The sequence below is a fragment of the Protopterus annectens genome, chromosome 2.part1 (genome assembly GCF_019279795.1).
Source record: "Protopterus annectens isolate FY-2018-M chromosome 2.part1, PAN1.0, whole genome shotgun sequence".
In the NCBI taxonomy this organism is placed as follows: domain Eukaryota; kingdom Metazoa; phylum Chordata; order Ceratodontiformes; family Protopteridae; genus Protopterus; species Protopterus annectens.
This window is the reverse complement of record NC_056729.1, coordinates 377,988,845-378,011,248: the sequence shown is the minus strand read 5'-3', so window position 1 is coordinate 378,011,248 and position 22,404 is coordinate 377,988,845.

Sequence of the window (22,404 nt, the reverse complement as noted above, 5' to 3'; positions counted from 1 at the left end):
TATCCCACACCTGGGTCAACTGCAGTCGTGGACTCATAAGTATTTCCTTACAAATGCCGTTATTTCACGGAGACAATTACAAGCCACAATATTTTTACTTGGTACTTTTAAAGTGATGGTAAATATGATACCAATTATTTATCATACTTATAAATGCTAATATGTACAGGTTCACTTAGAGGTCTGAGTTGGACAGCAAAATTTGAAATCTTTGTAAAGCAGCACTTCCTTAATCACAACTAAAGAAACACATGCACAGAGCTATATGATTGATACCATTACATATATTTGTAGTGTACTCGGTGACAAATCAGCAATGCTGTCTTTTATACTTTTACGATATTCCACTGCCATAGTCCTCATTACAGAAGTAATCTATATTTCCTGACTATTTTTTTTTTTTACTTTCTTACTAACATTTGGGTACCTTTTATAATTATATATCTATTTTTATTTTTTGATTCTTATTGAGGTTAAACCATACTTATGGTGTCAGGGGACCAAGCTATCCTGTCTTATCAAAGACAGGCTGTAGTTGTTGGAGATATTATCAGGGGCTGTGCAAATGAAAGAACAAAACAAAACTGAAGGGATTATTTATTGAGAATGATTATTGTCTGTGTAGTGTGCTTCAGATTTTTTACTGCAGTTGTTATACTTTGATTTGTAATTTCTATAACCTTTCTCCACATATGTGTTACCTGACTGAGTACATAGCTAGAATTGTTGTGGCTGTTAACCCACAAATACAGTTTTGCTATCCTAATTCGTGTGTTAGCAAGTCAAATGTAAACATAAGCAGGATATTTTAAATTGTTTTTGTTTGTCTTCCTAGTAAGCAAGAGGTCCATCTTTCAATACAAAAAAGTAATGCATTGCAAATGACATTTAATTTTTACAGGTAGTTCTCAACATCATGCGAGTAAGCAAAGGTACAAAAAGTTTGCATGCTACAGTTCATCCATACTAGTAGGAAATCATCTGATGATAAATGCAGTTTCCCCTACATGTAATAATGCATTTCAAACAGCTGAGCACCAAAATATCAAATTAGTGTAAGAACATCTTAAGTTGTACAGAATTTCTTGAAACTTTCTCAGTGTCACCATTTAGATTGCCGATAGATACCATATTTCTGTGAAGGTTGACAGAAAGTGAGAATTAAAGCAAATAGTTTAAAACGTGCAGCTAGATCAATGCAGAAAAAATAGGCTTTTACCACTGGAATATTTTTAGCATCTGAATTAATGGTACAAAGGGAAATCTTACTACAGCACTGTAGTTACACATGCTACTAGGTATTCGTGTAAAACCAGCATATTTCGTTAATATTCAGGACATTATCAACACTGGAGTTGCTTACGGCAAACTGTGTTATGTGGCAATATAAATGCTCTGTACCAAGGAGTAGGAAACCTCACTGCATGTTCCAGAATAAAGTACCAATAAATCACTTGTTATTCTCTTCTCTTTCTCTCACCCTCCCAACACTCATACATAGGCCTACATTCCAACGTACGCATTCTTACATATAGCCCAGCTGAACAATTTATTAAGCTCATAAAAAACAGAAATAAAAAAATACAAAATTGATGAGGGGAATTAGCAAAACTGTCATATCTATAAGTATTATTTTTTTCTTGTTTTCTTGACCTAATGTTGAATATACTCATTGAAATGCATGGAATAGAACTGATTATACTCAAAAAGGGGAGGGGTGCAGTAATTACTGTAAAACTTACATTTCTAGGTAAAATATGTTGCGGTATTGGAGTAACAAGGTACATGAAAGACAATTTTAGTTCTGAGAAAAATCACACACCCATGGATGCATTATGACATAAGGAAAGCATGTTTTTTTCAGAAGAGTGAGGAAGCAAAGCAAGCAGATTGAACAAAGAGATGGACTCATGTTGTTTCTGAGATAAATGCTACAGGGGGAAGAAATCACACCTTGGCATAGTGCAGGAGAAGGACTAATGACATGGTGCACGGGGCAAGGATGAAAGCTGGCCTGAATGCAATTGCCAGTGGTATCAATGGCAAGGGGCCTTTACTGTCCAACTGTTATCACCTGATAAGAAATATTTGCTCTATTTATGATGTAACGACTATGATACAGAACAGGAGGGTGCAGGATTCATTTGTAGGGGCATGGACACAAGTAGTTTCAGAGACCACAAACATCCACATACAGGTGGTGCAGAAGGTTAGTCCTTTTCTGGCATTCATAATTTCAGGGTATCCATAGTTGGTATGGTAACTGTGTATATGTAATCCATTGACATTAGGTGTAGCACCACCTCAGTGCACAACATATGGTAAGTTTCTGACATCATACATTTAGTACAAAATTATATGCCTCTCACAGGTGACCTTAACCACATCATTATGTATTTTCAAACAGGGTCTACACCAAAAACAATCACATGCTGTGCTGCCCTACAGCAGGTTAATACTGAAAGAAGATTGGCTGTTGATGGTGATACCATTACTTATATAGTCATGACACTGTCTCAGGACAGGGGCTCACCATTGTAAAATATATTGTCAGGGCTCCCTAACCCACATTAGGTGAATAACTACATAGTTGGTGATGCAGGCTCACACACAGAATGTAATGAGAAGGGGAGACACCTCATAGCTCAACACCTCTTTCCTGTGCATAGAGAGGAAGGCACAACTCTATCTGAAATGCCATTATCCACTATCACACTTTTTTGCAGGGATGCCAGGCAAAGACATATTTCACAGTTAGCTCTAGAAACATGTAAGGCCTTGTCTACCCAACAGCAGATGTACCATGATATAGTTCAGGTCCAGGCTATTGGTTAGAGTCCTATAGGGTATATATATATATATATATATATATATATATATATATATATATATATGAAGAAACTCACCAGGACATGGAAATGGTAGAGTCTGGGGACAATGTCATGATGATCCTTATGTGCAGTACTGTTGCACACATGGCATCCATGTCAGCTTCTGCACACTAGTAAGGTTCCAGACATACACTGGTGCTCTTGAAAAATGGGGTCTTTGCATCCATGGTGTATAAGAAAGCCAAACACCAGGTATGGCTCAACAAACTGCTATAGGCATTGTGTAGATTCCATCAGAAATGAATCAGTTAGTCTTTGTCAAACTTCCACATCATGTGGTTGAATCTCTGAGTCAAGATCTAGATCCTGCAGCACTATTAGGTCAATGTCAACAGGTTGCCCCTGCATTCAGTGGAGCCTATCATAAGCACAGCTCAACCTCAAGCCTACATAGTTGCATCTGCTCGTGATCTATGGAACCATAACCAACACTAACATTAGAGCACTTTGTGTATGGTACCTTCCAAATGTAAGAAAATACTGGCGAACTGTAACACATATGTAACTCATCATCAAAATAATTTGTAGAGCAGCATAGATCTCACCACATCATAACACATCTGTTGGAAATAACAAATGTCACACTTACCTTCATGCTCTTCAAAAATGAAAAAAGAAACATAACTAAAAGTAAGGAGAACAGTTCTAGAAATAAAACATTTTAAAATGACAAAAAAATAGCATTTGCATTAGCAACTACATACAACTTCAGTAACACATCAATTCAATTACTCAGACTAGAACACTAAATTTTTTACTTATCACCTGTTGCTTTTTAGTGCCTCTATAGTCTGCCAGTATAATTACCACTTGTGCCACTGACCACTGAAAAATGTACAGGCAGTGATGGCTACTGACATATGAGAAAACCATCTGCATATATTATGTGGAGAACTGTCAGATGGACAGTGTAAGTTGACCATGCACCACTAAACATAACACAGGTAACACTTCATGCACCAAGTACTATCTCTGCAACTTTATTCTGTCATTTAGTGAATGTCAAAGCCCATAGTTGTGGAGTAGATGCCAATGCACAGCCATATACCATCCATGAGCCTGCTGAGGGTGTGCCATGCTGCTGCTGTCATCACTAGTGGGCTGCGAACATTTTGCATGCAAGAGCAGACTCATACTGAAGGGCCTCAATGACTTACCCAGCAAAAGAAATGTGCTTTGAACAGAACAAACAATTGTTCAATGATTATCCATGTCAGGGATAAGATGATGTTAAAGACCTCCTCAGCAGCTCCTTGCAGATTACAGACTGGTGTCACTAGTCAAGTGAGTAGCCTGCAAGGCTGTAAGGGGACAGACAAGAAGGGGAGGATTAGTCACTACTATCTATCTCATTATAGAGATAGAATAATAACTATGGTTAAAAACATTACAGTAATCTGCACTTACCAACTAGGTGGCCATGAAGAACTATGCTATGCAGAAAGTGGTGGTATAATGAACTTGTGTGTCATATGTGAGAATCATGCTCACTGGCTGGATGCTGGGCCAAAATGTTGGAGATGCAGCCTAATGCATCATGTATTACCTGTCAGTGGATGGAATGGTAGCTTCCTGTTACAGTATCTCTAACCCTGTGTTCCATATGGGCACCTAATAACCTCATGTGTGAAATCTATCTCATTAGAACCTGAGTAATGTAGGTTACTTAGAAGGCACACATGGGACTGGTTTGGTCCTGTGGTGACACAGGAAAGTAGACATGGGTCCAAGGTATATAATGAGGAACCACTGCAGTATCCACTTGGCAGAAGCCTGTGAATTACCCATCATGTCAATAGTCTGTCTCTGAAAGGTCCACATGGTCAGTATAGTGAAGGCTATATATATCTTGGCATCCACAGGGTTAGGAAGGCCATGCATTCCCCCAGTTCACATTTGTGGGCCAAACTCACTAAAGCCCTTATTATAGCCATGTCCACTCTAAATCTTTCTAGTAACTCCTGTGCAGCAAAGTTCAGGTGGGGTAGTCTCTACTTATATCTCCTTCTCCTAACTCAATGAGTGCCAGTGAGTACACTAGTTTTCAGGATAGCTGAAAAAGGTGAGGATTCATATTTTATAAAAGAACTGTGCACAGCAGAGTTGTGCATCAAAAAAGTGACTATGAGTCCCAAAAGACAGGAAGACAGTCTCATTTACATAAGTAAGTTGCAGCTTTTACACACATTTCTCCTGTCCATCTCATTATTCCCTCATTTGCATAAGACTTTCTAAATCACTTTCTAAGAACTACTCAGAAGCTTAACTTGTGTCTCTGAATCAAGCCATTATTGCCCTTGTGTACAACCACTTCATGCACCTGCTGCTCTCAATCAGTGGTGTAGTTATAAATTTATATTTTGTACATAAACCTCATTCTGTTTCCCTCAACACCTCTATAACTTAAAAAAAATGTATTCGACCCTCAATGTGCTGCCCCATATACCTGAGAAAATCACACGCAATTTTCAAAGTTTTCCAATTATAACCATAATGAGCGTAGTTTATATAAGCATGATATATATAACAATATATAGTAGAGACTAGTTTACATAGTTTTAAACATTCTGTGTTGTTTGATTAATAATGTTTCTAAGAGATGCTTAAAAAAACTGTACTCATTTGATAGCATTGAGTTTGCCTAGTTACACCCTTGCTCTCAAATCTAATCACTATAAATAGCAGAAAAAGTTTGGGATCTACGTAAATGAAATCTTGCCTTATGTCTGTCTGCCTTTCACCATCTCTTCACTATTTTTAATTTCTCCAAATCTTTTGGATTTCTAATACCATGATGGGAATGACCCCATTCCTAATTCAAAGTACGATTACAGTTCATGAAATTTTCACTCTTTGATGTCAGCCAGTGGTGCTCTTCACAGCACCCACAATGTGTCCAGTAATGACTCCTGCAATTCGTACAGAGTTACATGTATTGGTAACATACCTAAATAAGATTGTAGATTATTTTTTATAAGACCTGTTGCTCCTGCTACTATTGGAATTGCCTGGGTATCTTTCTTCCACATTGCTCTCATTTCTGCCTGCAAATACTGATATTTTATAAATTTGTGTCTCCCTGTACGCAAGACACTGTAGTCACTGGGTGTGGTGATTTCTATGATCAATGCTACTTTTGTCTTCTTTTCTTGGACCACTATATCCAGTTTTCTAGCATCTATCTTTTGAACTGTTGGTAATGGGTGATCCCATGTGATGTAGACATTCATTTTCTATGATGCTTTGTGGCTCATATTTCTAGTGTTTTTCAGCCACTTCAATAGCATAATGTTTGCACAATCCCCAGTGCAACAGTCTTGCCACATTATTATGCCTTTCAGTATACAGTCCTTTTGCTATTAGTATGTCTCAACCAGCAACGAGGTGTGCGACTGTTTTGAATTCAGTTTTACAAAACCTACATTTGTCTTTTTCTCCCACATGTTCAGTGGACTTTGTAAAACAACATGTATGCAGCCCACTCTCTTGGGCTGCCAATATTAACCTTTCATTTCTTGGTTTGAATTAGCCTCTCCTCAACCATTCCTATGCTTGTTCCTGATCAATCTGAGGTTCTTCCAGAAGTTTTATATTCTTGCAACTATATTTATGCTTTTTCCACATTTCTTGCCTTCTCATCTGGTCCTTCACCTTATATTCTTTCTTTTGTTTTTTGACACATTTAGTTGCTGCCTGATTTTTATCTACTTCTGGTTTGATTTCCATTCCTGCTTGACACTGATATGCTTCTGCTAGAGTAAGCAGAGAAGTCATCTTAGATTTATCTCCTCATGTTTCAAAACTTTCACTACATTTCGGTGTTGAGGTCAGCAGATATGTGTGGTTCCCCACAATTGCAGATCTATATATATAATCAGTCTCAAGGAGGCCCATCCGTCTTTCAGAATGGGGAATATATAATCTTGCTATGCACTGATTTTTATAAATCATTTGGTGAGCATGAAGCAACCTTCTTGTTTTCCTGTCTAATCTATCCAACATGTTTTGGGGGCTAATCAATCACTCCAAAACTATAAGTTAGGACAGGAAGAGCAAATTGGTTTATAGCTTGAATTGTGTTCCTAGATGTCCACACTGTTTTCAGGATTAATTTAAGCTATCTAAAGTATTCCTTACTAAGATTTATTTGCATTTGTTCATGTTTTATTGTTGATTCTTCATCATTTCCCATATATTTTATACACTCTTTCTTGCTCAAGTTCTTTTATGTCACATTCTTGTCCCAAACTGATGTTTTCCCCTAGTGTTGCATTTTTCCTGCTTTAAAGGTTGCTTTTGCACATTTATCAAGACAAATGACATTCTTATATCATCTGAAAAAGTTTTGACAACTTGCATTTGTCCTTTTAGTTAATCATCTGATGAAATATACAGTTTTAAATCATTGACATAGAGAAATGTGAAATCTTTACACTGTTGTTTTCTAGGAGCCAAATTATAGCCATGGCCTAAGCTGTTAAGTAGATAGCTTAATGGGTTAAGGGCAAGGCAGAATAGCAGCGGTGACAATGAGTCACCCAGGAATATCCCCCTTTGAATTTTTATCCCTGGGATAATAATTTGTCCTTTATCATGGATTAATTGTAAAGTGGTCTGCCACTATTTCATGGTCACTGTAATGTAGTTGATCAGTGTAGGGTGTATCTTATACATTTTTAAGCACACTTTTATCCATGAATGTGGGATGCTATCAAATGCTTTTTTGTAGTCAGTCCACACAATACTTAGATTCTTCTCCTTTTTACAGTTCTCCACTATGACTTTATTTAATAACAAATGATCCTTTTGTTCCATATGACTTTCTTTTATTGCCCTTTTGTTCTACTGCCATAACTGAGTTTTCTTCTAAATGACAATAAACTCTATCAGCATCAATTCCCGTGTATAGTTTATATGTTGTCAGAAGGCAAGTTATTGGTCTATAATTTTTAGGGTAGCTTGCAGGTTCACTCTTAAGTAAGAGCATTGTTTTTCCTGTTGTTAACCAGGTTGGTGTCTGTTCGGGGTGCACATATAAATAGATCTTACTCATGGCTAAATCTTCGCGCAAAGATGTTAAAACTTTCATCCAAAAGTTAGGTACTGCATCTGGGTCCGGTGTTTTCCAATTAGAGGCTTTTCTTAACTTTGTTTCAATCTCTCTTGCTGTTACTTCATCCCATTTTATATCCTGTACCTTAAACCTCTTATTGTTTCTTTAACTTCTTCTATCCATTTAACATCTTTGTTATGTTCCACAGAATCTTCATAGATACTTCTCCAAAACGTAACTATTTCTTCTTATTTTTGGTGGTCTTTCAATTCCTTTTACCTTATTTCCCAAGTCTCTATAAACCTTTTTTGGGTCATCAATAAATTGCTTATTTTGTACTTTTCCTTTATATTTATCTTCGTATCTTCTATGTTTTTCCACCTGTTCTAAATTTTTTTGTTCGATATTTGTGATAGTGCATGATAGATCCTGGTCTGTTCTAATACTGCGCATTGCTTTTATCATATCTATCTTTCTTAGTATTTTTGTTGATCTGTTCCCTCTTCTATACTCTTCTAACAGTGACACTTCTTGTCTTAACTGCTTTATAGTTTTCTCTATTCAATATTTCCATGATAATATTCGATTTCTCCCCTTCCTTTCCCTCACTACCCTGTGTTCTTGTGGTAGAACTTTATCAGTTATTAATTTAGCTGCACAGTAATATATCCTGTTTACTACTATTATATTGCATGGATCTGTATGAACAGTCCTAACTACTGTATTCATTTGTTTTATCAGGCTTCTGACTTTTTGGGTTTTATTAACCTTCTGCAATCTATTTCTTTCATTGATCTTCATATATCTGTCTAGGTCTATTAAATCAAGCAACTCTTCTCTTAGCTCATTTTCTTCTAAACTGAGGGCACATTTTTTGTTTTCTCTTTCCTGCGGGCATTCTATATAAAGTTCTATAGCATCTTCCTGTGGCGCCTTCTCTTCAATTTCATCCTGTGCCATCCATGCTCTATGGAAACTCACTGGGCCTATCATCACTCCTCAACATTGACTGCATCATAGCTTCCAGTTTCCTGTTCCTTCCCTTGCTGTCTAGCTTAAAGTGAACATTTATAATGGTTTCCTGTGGAGGGCTCCAAATTATCTTCATATGGTACCTGACCAATTGCTTCCTGTTCCACAGGTTTCCCCTTAATTTGGATATCCATTGCTCTATCCTGTTGTGGTGCTTTCTGAATTAGATTTTCTACACTGAATCCTTCACTTTGCAGGTGCTCCATAACCTCAGTTTCAATTTCTTTAACTCCTCCATTACTAATTTCCTTTTCTACTTTTCCTCTTTGTCTTCTTATTTTTTGTACTGTAAAGTTTTCCATGTCCAGATTCCTTTGCCTGTATTTCTCTTCAAATATCTTTGGTGCTGCTGTTTTTGTATTGGTTAGTTTTGCTTTCTCTTTTGCATAAATATTACACCATATTAAATCTCTTTTTCTTTCCCATGTCCTTATTTCTTCTTCAGATGTTTCCTGATCTTCCTGTTTCTCTCTGCTTTGGGGACTCACTCAATCCTGTCGTGATGTAACCTGTGTTAGACCTTCTGTATCTAATCATTCACTTCGCAGACACTCCATAACTTCAACTTCTATTTTTTAACTTCTACTTTCCTAATCTTTTTTTCTACATTACATCTTTGTGATATTTTTTTGTTGTGAAATTTTCCATATACGGATGCCTTTGCCTGTATTTCTCTTTGAATATCTTTGGGGCTGCCTTCTTTACATTGATTAATTTGGCTTTCTCCTTTGCATAAATATTGCACCATATCAAATGGCTGCCTTCTTTACATTGATTAATTTGGCTTTCTCCTTTGCATAAATATTGCACCATATCAAATCTGTCTTTCTTTCCTGTGTCCATATTTCTTTTTTATACTTTTCAAATATCTCATGCTTTTGTTGTTTATATTTTTGCACTTCCTGAGATACTTCATTTTCCAAGCAGATCAAGGCTTTTTGATCTATATACTGTTTTTTCACAACTCTGTTGTATTAATGAACACAAATTTTCATTTGAAGCTTCTGTCAGTTTTTCTTGGGAAGTATTTTTCTTTCATCTAATCTCTCTCTTAATCATTTTGTATATATTGTGTCTGGAAATTATGGGCGTTTTGCATAATAGTAGCAATACATAATTTCTTTCTTATCTTCAATAGTGCACTTTATCGTGTTTATGGCTCTTCTTTGGCCTATCAGTTTTTGTGATTTTTCTGGACTGCTACTTTCCTCTACAACAGGGGGGCCATCCTCCCCCTGGGCCTGGCCTGACCACATTGTAGTAATGTTTCTGTATTTTGAGGATTCTACACTGTTATCTTTTCCAGTCCTGGCACCAGTGCACCTACCAGGACTGGGCACTTTTTTATCCTGGGTCTTGTGAACCCAGCTATCTTTTTTAGTTTTTAACCTACTCCTGTCCATGATATATGCTATATAAATACAGTCTATATATCAGTGTCGCCTTGGTGAGATTTTGTGAAAACAGGGTCTGCCTCGTGAAGGTACTCACCAAGACTTGAGGATGAATTCAATTTCAGCACTACTACTCTCCATTGCTTGCTGACTTTTCATATCTCCATTCAGGCCCCTTTATAGTTCTAAACATTCTGTGTTGTTTGATTAACAATGTTTCTAAGAGATGCTTAGAAAAACTGTGCTCACTTGATAGCATTGACTTTGCCTAGCTACACCCTTGCTCTCAAGTCTAATAACTATAAATGCCAGCAAAAGATTGGGGCCTATGTAAATGAAATCTTTCGTTATGTCTGTCTGTCTTTCACCATCTCTTTTTTTTTAATTTCTCCAAGTCTTTTGGGTTTCTAATACTATGATGGGAATGGACCCCATTCCTAAGTCAAAGTATAATTAAAGTTCATGAAATAAGTATTGTTTCAATCTTAGATGTCAACCAGTAGTGCTCTTTGCAGAACCCACAATGTGCCCAGTAATAACTCCTTCTGCAGTTCATATGGAGATACATGGATTATTAAACTATCCAAGAATGATTCTAGATTCTTTTTTATAAGACTCGTTGCTCCTACTACTATCTCCTATTTGGGTGACTGCATATAATTAGAGATGTTTCTGTGTGTAGGTGCATAATGAAAGAACTTATAAATGGACAAGGTTTGTTACTTCTAGGAGCATGTTAATTATAAGAGTTGTAATTTACTAAATATCCTCTGGGATGAAGTATAATAAGATTTTATAACTATTCATAAATATATATATATATATATATATATATATATATATATATATATATATATATATATATATGTGTGTGTGTGTGTGTGTGTGTGTGTGTGTGTGTGTGTGTGTGAGTGTGTGTGTGTGTTTGTGTAAGACAAAAGTTTTTAACATTTTTAAAGATGTACATTTATTTCATTATTTTTCAACAGGATGGCTCTTTAAGAAAAGAAGGTGGATGTTTTATGAATCCCCAAGGATATTATGTAATTAAATGAGTTTACTATACAATGGATAGATATAATAGTAATTGGTATTTATTTCTGATTAAGTCATACCGTTTTAGGATGAAAATGCTGTGTGTTATTAAATAAAAGTTTTGTTTGTTTGCTACACTTCATGGACGAGTGGTTTGCAGTAGATTTATTAGAGTGGAGCGACTGGCTTCATGTGCGATCTCTTGATTTTTCTGGTGGTTGGTAACTTGTTGGTTTGAACTCATTTTTCTGCTATTGCTTGTTTTTGAGTTTACAGCTCTTGACTAATAACTATAAATACCAACAAAAGTTTGAGGCCTATGTAAATGAAATCTTGCCTTATGCCTTTCTGGCTTTCCCCATCTCCCATTTGGGTCTATATTATATACTCGAAGGTACATAATGTCGACAACCTTTTCATCGACACATATGTGTCCAGTGTCCACTTCAGCGAATGGCCACATCATCGATTTCTTTCTAAGGGAAAGAAATCGGTAGGCCAACTAGCCACTACACAATATAATAAACACTATGAAGTGGGGGGCTGTGCCCCACCCCCCTAATTAAATATACTAACTCTGAGATCACACTACAGTGGGGAAAAGGGCAGATTTAAAACAATGGCCAACCAATTTCTTTCCCTTGGACATATGTGTCGATGAAAAGGTTGTCGACATTCTGCACCTTTGAGTTTATAATATAGACCCTCCCATTTGGTTGAAGCATATAGTTGGAGATGTTTCTGTGGGGGGTGCATAATGAAAGAACTTATAAATGGAGAAAGTTTGTTACATCTAGGAGCATGTTAATCATAAGTGAGCTGTAATTTACTAAATAACCTCTGGGATGAAAACTACAGATGGTATGCCATTCTGATAACGGGCTGAACTGTGATCACTGAAGGAACTAGATCTGATTGTGAATGTTGAACAAGTATGAAACAAGACAAATATGAAGAAAGTTTGCTAAGTCCATTTGCAAATCTTATTTCTGTGTTAGTTTTCTTTAATACCTCAGTCTCTCTTGTTACCCACTTTAACTATTCCACCTTTGTAGTTTTAGTTAACTAAAAAATAAAAACAGATACAAAGAGGATATAGATAGACAAGAGAACTGCTTATAGTTTAAATGTTCTTAACAATGCGTAATGCTAAATTATTTTCAGTACCATATTTAAATTGGAAAGTCTGACAAGTAAAGCTAGATGAATTAAGTTACAAAACATGCTCACTTAATATGCCATTATAAAGGCTACTTCCTTAGAGTTCTGTTTTGTATTTCATCGGCATCTGTATTATTCCAAAGAACTACTGCATAAGTAAGTGAAGGCTTGGAAGGCATTGTAAACATAAATGATTGTCTATTAATGTGTGGCCATGTGGAGGACGATAATGGTAAGAGACTGAGATGACTTGCCAAATAGACTGAAATAACATAATTGCAAATTAAGTAAAAGCAAATCTGTACCAAGAATGATAAGCTTCACTGCCCTTTGTTCTTCAGTTTGAATCTTAACCAAAGTGTCTTCTGTGTTGAGTTTGTATGTGTTCTTTGTGTATGTGTGGGGTTTGCAGGTGCTCTGTTTTCCTTTCATATTCAAAAGACATACTGTAGGTGAATTGATGATCTCCCAAATAACCCACAGGTGTGTTACATCTGAATGAGTGTGTGCATATGCATCCTGTAATAGCCTGTTACTGTCTGTTACTGTCCCAGATACGTTTATCTGTCTTACACCTCCTCAGTGCTACAAAAGGCTTTGACTTCCCCATTATCCTATGGTGAAGTAAGAAGTGTCTGCACGTACGGCAGGTGCAAGGCCAAACCAAATCAGGAATAAAAACAAGCGTTCAGCACCAAGGTGTAACAAGCACAACAACAAAACAAGAATGAATAAATAAATATTTAATGGTCCCAGACTGGTTTCAGCAAAGCTACCTTCCTCAGTGGGATACTTGTTACACCTTGGTGCTGGCCGCTTGTTTACTTATTCCCCATGATCTTGCCAAAACAGAAATAAGCATTATAGATATTTTTAGGAATGCTGCAGTAGCTTGGAAATGTTCTCTCTAATATAGCTGAGATAGTTGTGATGCTGAGAAATCTGTTGGAGAATTATATGGTTTAGGAATTGTGTTATGAACATTAAGAGACTTTTGAAATATTCAACAGACTAATTACAGACACAACAGTGCTAAATATAATGTGAATAGACCAACTGTGTTTTCAATATATGATAGTAAGAATGTAAAAGGAGCTATTATCCTACAGTGGAATAGACCAGCTGCCTATGGGCTAAGAAGATTTACAGACATATAAAAGAGTATGCTCAAGTATAAAAGTAATTGTTACTGTAGTGTGTTCTTGGAGTTGGTATATGTAATTTGCTGGGGCTGTGGGGGTTGTAGGCTGCTTACCCTCCTCCCTGCAAAAAATGTAGATTTTTTTTATACATTCTAGTTTTCATAAATTCAAACATATGGTTTTGACAATATGAATTTCAAGTTTCCAAAACTCAATAATCTGACATAAACCCAAATTCATACATATAAGGCCTAGCCTACAATATCAGGATTCAAATGGACAAAGATAAGAGTATACACAATGAAAAATCTCATGAGAATCACCTTTAGCAAAATCCATGAGAATTGTGTTCTCATGATTTTTGGAATATAGGAATACTCCAGAAAAGGGGATGAATCTCTCATCAACTCACCTGTGAAAGGGGAGGAGGTTAAAAAAGTAAAATGACTTATTTTCATTAAAGTACTGATGCTTAAATGTCAATAAAATGTAAAGGAAATGTTGGAAAGTGATCTGCAGAGACAGAAATACTGATTGTGACAGAATATTGCTTCAAAATATATCTTGTACATACCAGGCTTATCTGTTTTCATTCATTTATGCATCTGTGTATGTCAGGATGTACCTTGAATTGAAGATTGGTTTAGCTAGTAAGTGAATTATTATTGCAAACTGGTGACAGTACAAAGATGCCAGAATACCCTGCACTGTAACTCATCCTGAAGATATTTTCTCTTGAGTTATAAAAACCAAGGACAGATAGATAATGGACAGGCAGAACTCCGTACATGACCGGAAATGTTTACCATAAACAGTGCAATGACATTCACGTGCTCATATTCCTATATGTTTTGGGTGGACAGCATGAGATGAAATGTTTACTTATACTATTTTAAATTTGCTAAACAGTATCTTGCCATATGCACATCATATATACTATCTGCTGCTTTTAAGGTACAAAAAGTAATGTGAGATCATTCTGTTATTTTTTTTTCTGATCCCCTTCATGACTTTGTAATAAAATATTTGTGCAGCAAGACATTTTTATCATTATTTGTCTTAGCCTTTGTTTTAGACCTTAACATACATGGCTCATGTTTTAGATTTCCAGCTATTACTTTATTATTATATATTTCCTGCACCCTTACTGCAAATTCCTTTTGATTCAGGTCAAAGCAAATATATAACCACCCTCGAGAGTCAGATATTGTAATACATGTAATCATAACCATATCATGCTTTTATACATGATGAACTGAAATTGTATTTGTCCTCTCTAATTAAAGTTTTCTAGCTTTTGAAATGGTCATACAGAAAAAAATGAAACATTGCCAGGAACAGTAAAGTGCCACTCAGAAATTCACCACCCAGCTGTTTTATTCTATCTCTACTAAAATCACAACTGAAGAACAGATTACAATGGAGTATCCAGGTATGCTGTCAAAACAATTTCACTAACAAACAGCTTAGACTATGTCACATAAATAGAAATATTGTGACAGGAACCATCAGTTTCCATTAAAGATGAGTATACAATCTTTTAATTGTCTTCCTAATGAAATATCAAGACTGCATGTCCTAACACATCAAAAAAACTCCAAAGATGCAAGCAAAGAGGAGTGAGAGGGTTGCATAATGGTTAAGGTATTTACATTACAGACACAAGGTGCAGGTTTTGATTCTCACACTGGATAATTTCCTAAGCTTAAAATGGCTCACAAGGGCAGTTAGTCTTGTACTAATCTATGAACCTAAAAAGAGTGACTATCAAACATCGCTCCTCTCCTTTAAACGTGACATGACCCAGTACTTGTAACAAGCCCCAAACACCCTCTGAACTTATATATAACAACTCCAATATTGCCATACCGCAGAGAAAAATTAATATTCTGAAAAATTGGAGTAATCTCAGACTTAATGAAATTTCAGCCATTCAGTCTCCCCATTATGGAACTCAACATTATGAGCAATACAAATCCTGACATTTGAAATGGTTACCTTTATAATCACATTGGAGAATGCAATACATATTTGGGCTACACTTGAAATGAGTTGTCAATCGTATCTGAAGCCAAAATCATATATATATATTTCTCTAGGAAAGGTCAGTTTTTAAACTAAAACAATGTCAAAGCCAAATCTCCCTGTACTGACATTGACAATGTGGTGATGCTAAATATAAGACTTGAGGAACATTTAAATTCATGCATATTCTCTGACTGTCAAAGAAGCCTGAGATATAGGGCAGGATTCACGAAGCCTCCGTGTAAGAGTTACAAGGCTTACACGGAGGCTGCAGTTAAACGGTGTGACGTCAGCATGTCATGCATATGCATGAGGGCATGCTGAATTACACCTAAGGCTTACACGATCCGTGGAAGACAGTAGGGGGCATGTCCGTAGGCCGAGCCCTGCAAGCGGACACGACCCCAGAAGAGTAAAAGTGCCCAAAGTAAACCCCCATGACAGAGTACATGGAAATGTGAATAAACACAACACAACACATGTCCCCACAGACTAAGAACATAAAATTATATAAATGAACATGTAATATTTTTTTTTAATTGTAAAGATGTTTGCCCATGAGTGCGCTCGTTTGCGCGGGTGTGCCCATAGCTCAGCCACAGTTAGCAGTAAGTGGAAAAGCATATAAGAACTAACTATGCAAAGTAAGCCAAAATGCAATAGCGTAGCGTTAGAGATGTCGGCTGAAGAGCAGGTAGTCATGGTTCGAGCCCCCACAACATCAATTTTCATTTTTAGTGAAATAAGCACGAAACAAGTCCCTGACATATATGTACACATATAAAATTATATTTTATGTAAAATGTAATGAAATAGGCCATTTAATTTGAAGAAATGTGAGATAACAAAATAATAAAAAATGCCAGATGTGCCTATAGCTGAGCTACAGTTTAACAAGGTGAGTGCATCTGCCTGTAGGTGAGCAGTGGTTTAACAGGTGCAAAATGAGTGCCCGTAGGTGAGCAGTGGTTCAACAGGTGCAAAATGAGTGCCCGTAGGTGAGCAGTGGTTTAACACACTGAAACTCTGTGCCCCTAGCTGAGCTGAGCGTAATATGCATGCTGACAGCCAAATGAAGCGTAAACCAGCGTAACCCGTTTGCGCGGAGCTGCGCACCGCACCAACAAGCTAACCAACGGGCAATGTTGAGCAAGCTGTAACAAAACTGCCTTTACACAGACACACCCCTTAGACTGTCTAGACAGTCATAAAATATAGAAAACAGAGGCCAGGTTCGAACCCAGGATACCATGCACCATAGTCAAGGTACTGAACCACTAAGCCATGACAGCTGTACTTAGAAATGCAGTAATAGCAAATATATAGGAATGAATAGAAAGAGGAGCATGACAAAGCAGGTTTTGTGAAGCTGATACAATTCCAAAATGGCCAATCACAGATAAGTGTGGGAAAAACGGCATATATAAGCCCCATAGGCGGGAATACACAGCATAACCGATTGTAGAACTAACTTGCAGCCAGAATGTCAGGAGTAGGTGAGGGTAGTTGCTTCCGAGCACAGAGGTGGGGCGTTGAGGAGTCCAAATATATGGTCTGGCTCCTTGTCCACAATCATGAGGCCCAACTCATGCAGGGCCAGGTCTTGTGGGGAGCATATAGGGCTGAGGCGTGGGACCGGTTGGCTCATGATCTCACCAGTGCCACAGGGATTCCAAGGACTGGTGAGCAGGTCCGTCACCACCATGCGGACCTGAAGAGATGCAAGCAGGACCAATTGAACCTTTGGATCCAGGAGGCCCGGCAAATGCCCAACGCCCCACTACTGAGTAAGTTACATTTAATTATGTATGTAAGAAATTAACCTAGCTGATATTATGGAGATGTGTATTCCAATATTACTTTATTTATATTACAGCTGCAGATGTCCGTTCTGCGAACCGCAGAGCCTATGGCGATAGGCTGGTGCGGTTGTGCCACTAGGCAGGTCAGTAATCCTCTCCCTGTAACTGTAAATAAATATAAAAGTATGACAGTTAGCAAAAGAGTGTAATGTAGTCACTAAATAATAAAATGTGCAAGTAACAGTGTAAGAGTGTTTGCAAGTATTGCTTGATTACAAAAGTGTGTTGCAGTCTGCAATCCAAACAGAAAAATGAAAATGTCTGAAATAAAGTCTGAAATAAAGATGCCCCACCTGTAATATAATAGTACACAACCTGCAGCAGGCTGAAAAGTACAGCTGCAGAAGATGAGCAAATCACATGTGTGAAATATATCCCTGTTGAAATACTGAAACATGACAGAAGTGAGACTGTTGGAAAGGATTGTAATAACTACAGGTAAAACATGTCAATAAAGCCTAGAAGTAAGTACCATCCTGAATTGTAAAATTAAAACAAGTGAGAGAGTGTGAGAAAGAGTTATGAATCCACCAATAAAGTAGTAATAACTCCTGAATAAAGTATACTGCAGTTAGTACAGAATGAAATGAATGTGACAAGCAGAACCAAACTGCGAAATGTGTTCAAAATGTTCCTGCAGCTGGAATGTGTATCCCAAAATCTGGATATGTTGCTCTCAGTCTGCAATATGCAGATAGTATGAATGTCTGAAATACCAAACATCCACAGTTGTCTGTAGCTATATAAAGCAAATGTAGCAGGATGATGTAGCTGAACAAAGCCAGATATGAACGTGTATGAATAAAAATGAAAATGTATATTGATGTAGCAGTAACAGACCTATCACCAACTTGAAGTAGTTATCACATAGGAAACTGTAGGTAGAACAGTAGTGTGTATATATCTGCAGCTATTAGAAATGTACAGCATATGTATTGGTATTTGAAGGTGTTAATTATATTTTCTTCACCCTACCCTATAACCGCATATAATCCATTCCACATGAAATTGGTATGTGCAATCACAATTAACACCCCTGGACATTTGTCCTGTTGGGTCATACATATTTGCATGTATGTTGATGCATCTGCCCTGTTCATACATCCAAACCTGATGGCCTGTTGCCATCAATCAACCCTGCATGTTGTTGGACTGTGTATTGCTGTTCAAATTATGCATGTGTTATGCTCGCTGTTCAGTGGTGTGAATATCTGGGTGTTTGGTTAATGGGAATACTAATGCATGCTGTTACAACTAATTGCGAATGGTATTGTATGTTACTAACCCAAACTGTTATGACATAATGCAAAACATGGGACGTAAGGGAAGGCGGGTTCCAGCGGACCCACCTCTCCCACCTCAGCTGGTGAGTGCACCTGGCAGTAGTGCCCAGTCCGGACCCTGCTCCGGTGGCCCTGTGCCACCTGCAGGTGGAAGCGCTGCAGGGGATGGGGCTCATCCCCCCTCTGCAAGTGTGGCCAGAGGAGAACCACCACTCACCCTCCGTAGCGTCCGGACTGTGGTGCATAGGGAGATCCAGGAATCTGTTCTTGGGCCCCTACGCCAGCTTGAGGCACAGGTGGCACAACTTACGGGCATGCCTGTTGCCCGGCCTACACAGCCCCAGCACAGCCCCATCCTGGGCAGTGAAGGTACAGTGGCAACTGCCCATGGGTGGGGATATCAGTTCCACTGTTGCCATCTGTGGGCTCATGGGCTCTGGATATCCAAACATCCGTCCCCGTCAATTGTGTAACCCCCCCACACATGTCATACACCGCCCCTGTATGCGTCTTGTTTGTCTTGTCTGTTGACCTACCCAACCTACCTCCCCAGCTATACCGACTTCCTTTACCTGACATACCACTCTCACCTGAAAAAAAAGGGCACTCTGTACCCACAAAAAAATTACGCCCCATACATAGATGCCCATTTCGCACACATGTCTGCTGGACATGGAAACTGTCAATTACAATTGGCTGTACAAGTATTATTGTTGTCCTTACACCTCTCTCAGGGGTGGAAGGTATCAAATGTCACACCAAATTACAAACATATGCACAGCTGTTGCTGATGAAGAAATGGGCAGCTATGGGCCTTACCTACATCCCTCCTGCAAAACCCAAGCTTGTTTCCCTACTGTCTTACCCTCTGTGTGACCCCTTTTTCACCACTTTCCTGTCTCCCCATTTTCATTTCTTTCAAAGAAAATAGCGCGGGTGTGCGCACGAGTAAGCACTTCTAAGCAGTTGTAAGCGGGTGTTCCTGGAGCTGAACGCCAGTGCGCATGCGTGAGCTCCACGCAAACCAGCGCTAACCCAGTTACAACTGCTTAAAAGTGCCTTAGTCACTCTGAATGACAGGTCCTGTAGTCAGTTCAAAAGCAAAATAAAATCCCACTGTCAGTCCCGAACCCAGGACCTTGGAAACAGTAGTCTGCATGACTTACCACTAAGCCATGACTGTTATATAAGAACATTGTGCTACAATAAATATATCATGTAATAGTAGGAATGAATGTAAAGGGAATATAGGATGTGTAGTACACAAAGCATGTCATAAATATTTACTGTCAAATCTAGTGGATTTCTACAATAGTAGTGTGTGAACAGAAACAGCCATGCTAGTTGGTTATTTTATATATAGATATATATATATATATATATATATATATATATATATATATATATATATATATATATATATATATATATATATATATATATATATATATAGTTGTAGGTGTCAGTGTACATACACACTTAGTACAGGAAACAGGAGAGATGAATGGAGAAATGTTAATCTACAACACAGCCTGAATTATGAGAGAGATACTAACCTTTACACTCACAGAACAGTGTCCACAGCATACCAGCATGGTCCACGCCCTTACAATCTGAAAGGGCAATGCCTATCTCACATACCCTTTTATAGCACTGTCCTGAAATCACAGTGAGAACTGCAATCAGTACACAACTGGCTGCATGCAATCAGCAAATGCTGGCTAACAGTTGATGCAGAGGCCATCACATGGACATATGCAGATACCTACAAAAGCATCCTGTACTCCCAGTCCACGCATGCAATACTTTCATTGCACCGTCTAGAGGCAGAGAGAGAGAGAGAAAGAAAGAAAAACAGGAAAATAAAACACAAACAAAAACTACACTTAAGAAAAACTAAGTTGAAGCTGTCATCAGTGACAGTATCAAGCTGGGCTAGCAGCAGCAGGAACCTATACTAACGGTAACGCAACCAGCTGTGACAAACACAGGTAATGTAAAGTAACAATTTAATAGTCTACATACTGTGAACCCTCCATATGTGTTATTGGTCTGTATCTATATGTATGTCTATGTGATAAGTTGTGTGTACGTTGTTTTACCCAAAGGGGATGACTATACATTTCATGTCATTCAGTGTTAGGCTATGATTCTGGCACCAGTTGTCCATTTCAGTCAGGCCTGACTGTAGGATGTGTGTGTCAGCTGGTGTATCGACTATGGTGCCTAGTTTGCAGTCATCTGGGAACTTTGTCATCCATAACCCACCCATGTTTGCTTTCACAGCTGAGAAGTAAATGCCAAACAAGAGGGGTCCTAGGACAGAGCCCTGTGGGATACCACTTGTGACTGGCTTTGAGTCTGACATGGCTCCCGCAATGTTGACTTTATGGATTCTGTTGTTCAACCAGTTTGCAACCCATCATGTGACATATGTATTAACATTTAAGCTGATGAGCTTGTCTATGATGCCTGAGTGGAGTATTGTGTTGAAGGCCTTAGTCAAGTCCAGGTAGGCTGTATGAACTGCTTTGCCCTCATCAATGGCTGTAGTGACTGTTTTGAAAAAGTCAACCAGGTTCAAAAGGCAGGATCAGACCTTCACAAAGCCAAACTGGATGGGATCAAGTGTCTGTAGGTCCCCAATATCGCTGTATATGAGTTCCATAATGAATCTTTCCATAGCTTTGCAGACCAGGCTGGTTAAGCTTATGGGGCGGTAGTTCCCAGGGTCAGTAGAGGTGCCTCCTTTGTGGAGTGGGACCACTGTTGCTGTATACCAGGGTTCAGGTACATATCCCGTAGTAAGGCTAAGGTTAAATATCAGTTTTATATGCGGTTGTAGCTCCTCTTGGAGTTCACGTAGCACACATCCAGGGATACCATCAGGTCACATTGATGCTGTGTGTTCTGCTTTGCTGAGGGCGGCCCTCACCTGGACATCTGAGATGACAGAGAGGTTACATTCAGCTGTGATAAGTATTTCTTCTTTTGGGTTAGAGGGAGGGGGGATATTTGCACTGAACCTGTCTGCCAGAATGTTGCCAATATCTGTGGGTTCAGTGAATTTTATGTAGTTGTCTACTAACTCTGAGCATATCTGAGGCTTTTGGTCCATGTTTCTAACAAAACTGAAGAAGGCCTTGTGGTTATCTTTAGTGTCCTTGGCCATTTCTCTCTCAGAGTTGGCCTTGGATGTTGTTATGAGCGAACATAGCTTATTACTAGTGCCGACCACAGATGCCTTCCCTTTATGTGATTCTGCTCTGTCCTGCAGTAGCCTCCTTCTATCGTTATACAATTTGTCTTTGGCTGGGGTCCACCAGACAGGATGCTTAACCTTTGTGCATAGGGTCTGGGTTAGAATTGTGTGTGCATGTTCCATGCATTCTTGGGGATGTCCATGGGAAGCATTTGCAAAGGGGTCAGCATTGTGGGTTGTGGCTTCCACTGGCCCAGTGGGCTGCATGGATACCATCTCAGTCCTAACAAGTGGAAATCTGTCTATTCACATATATTTCAAAGT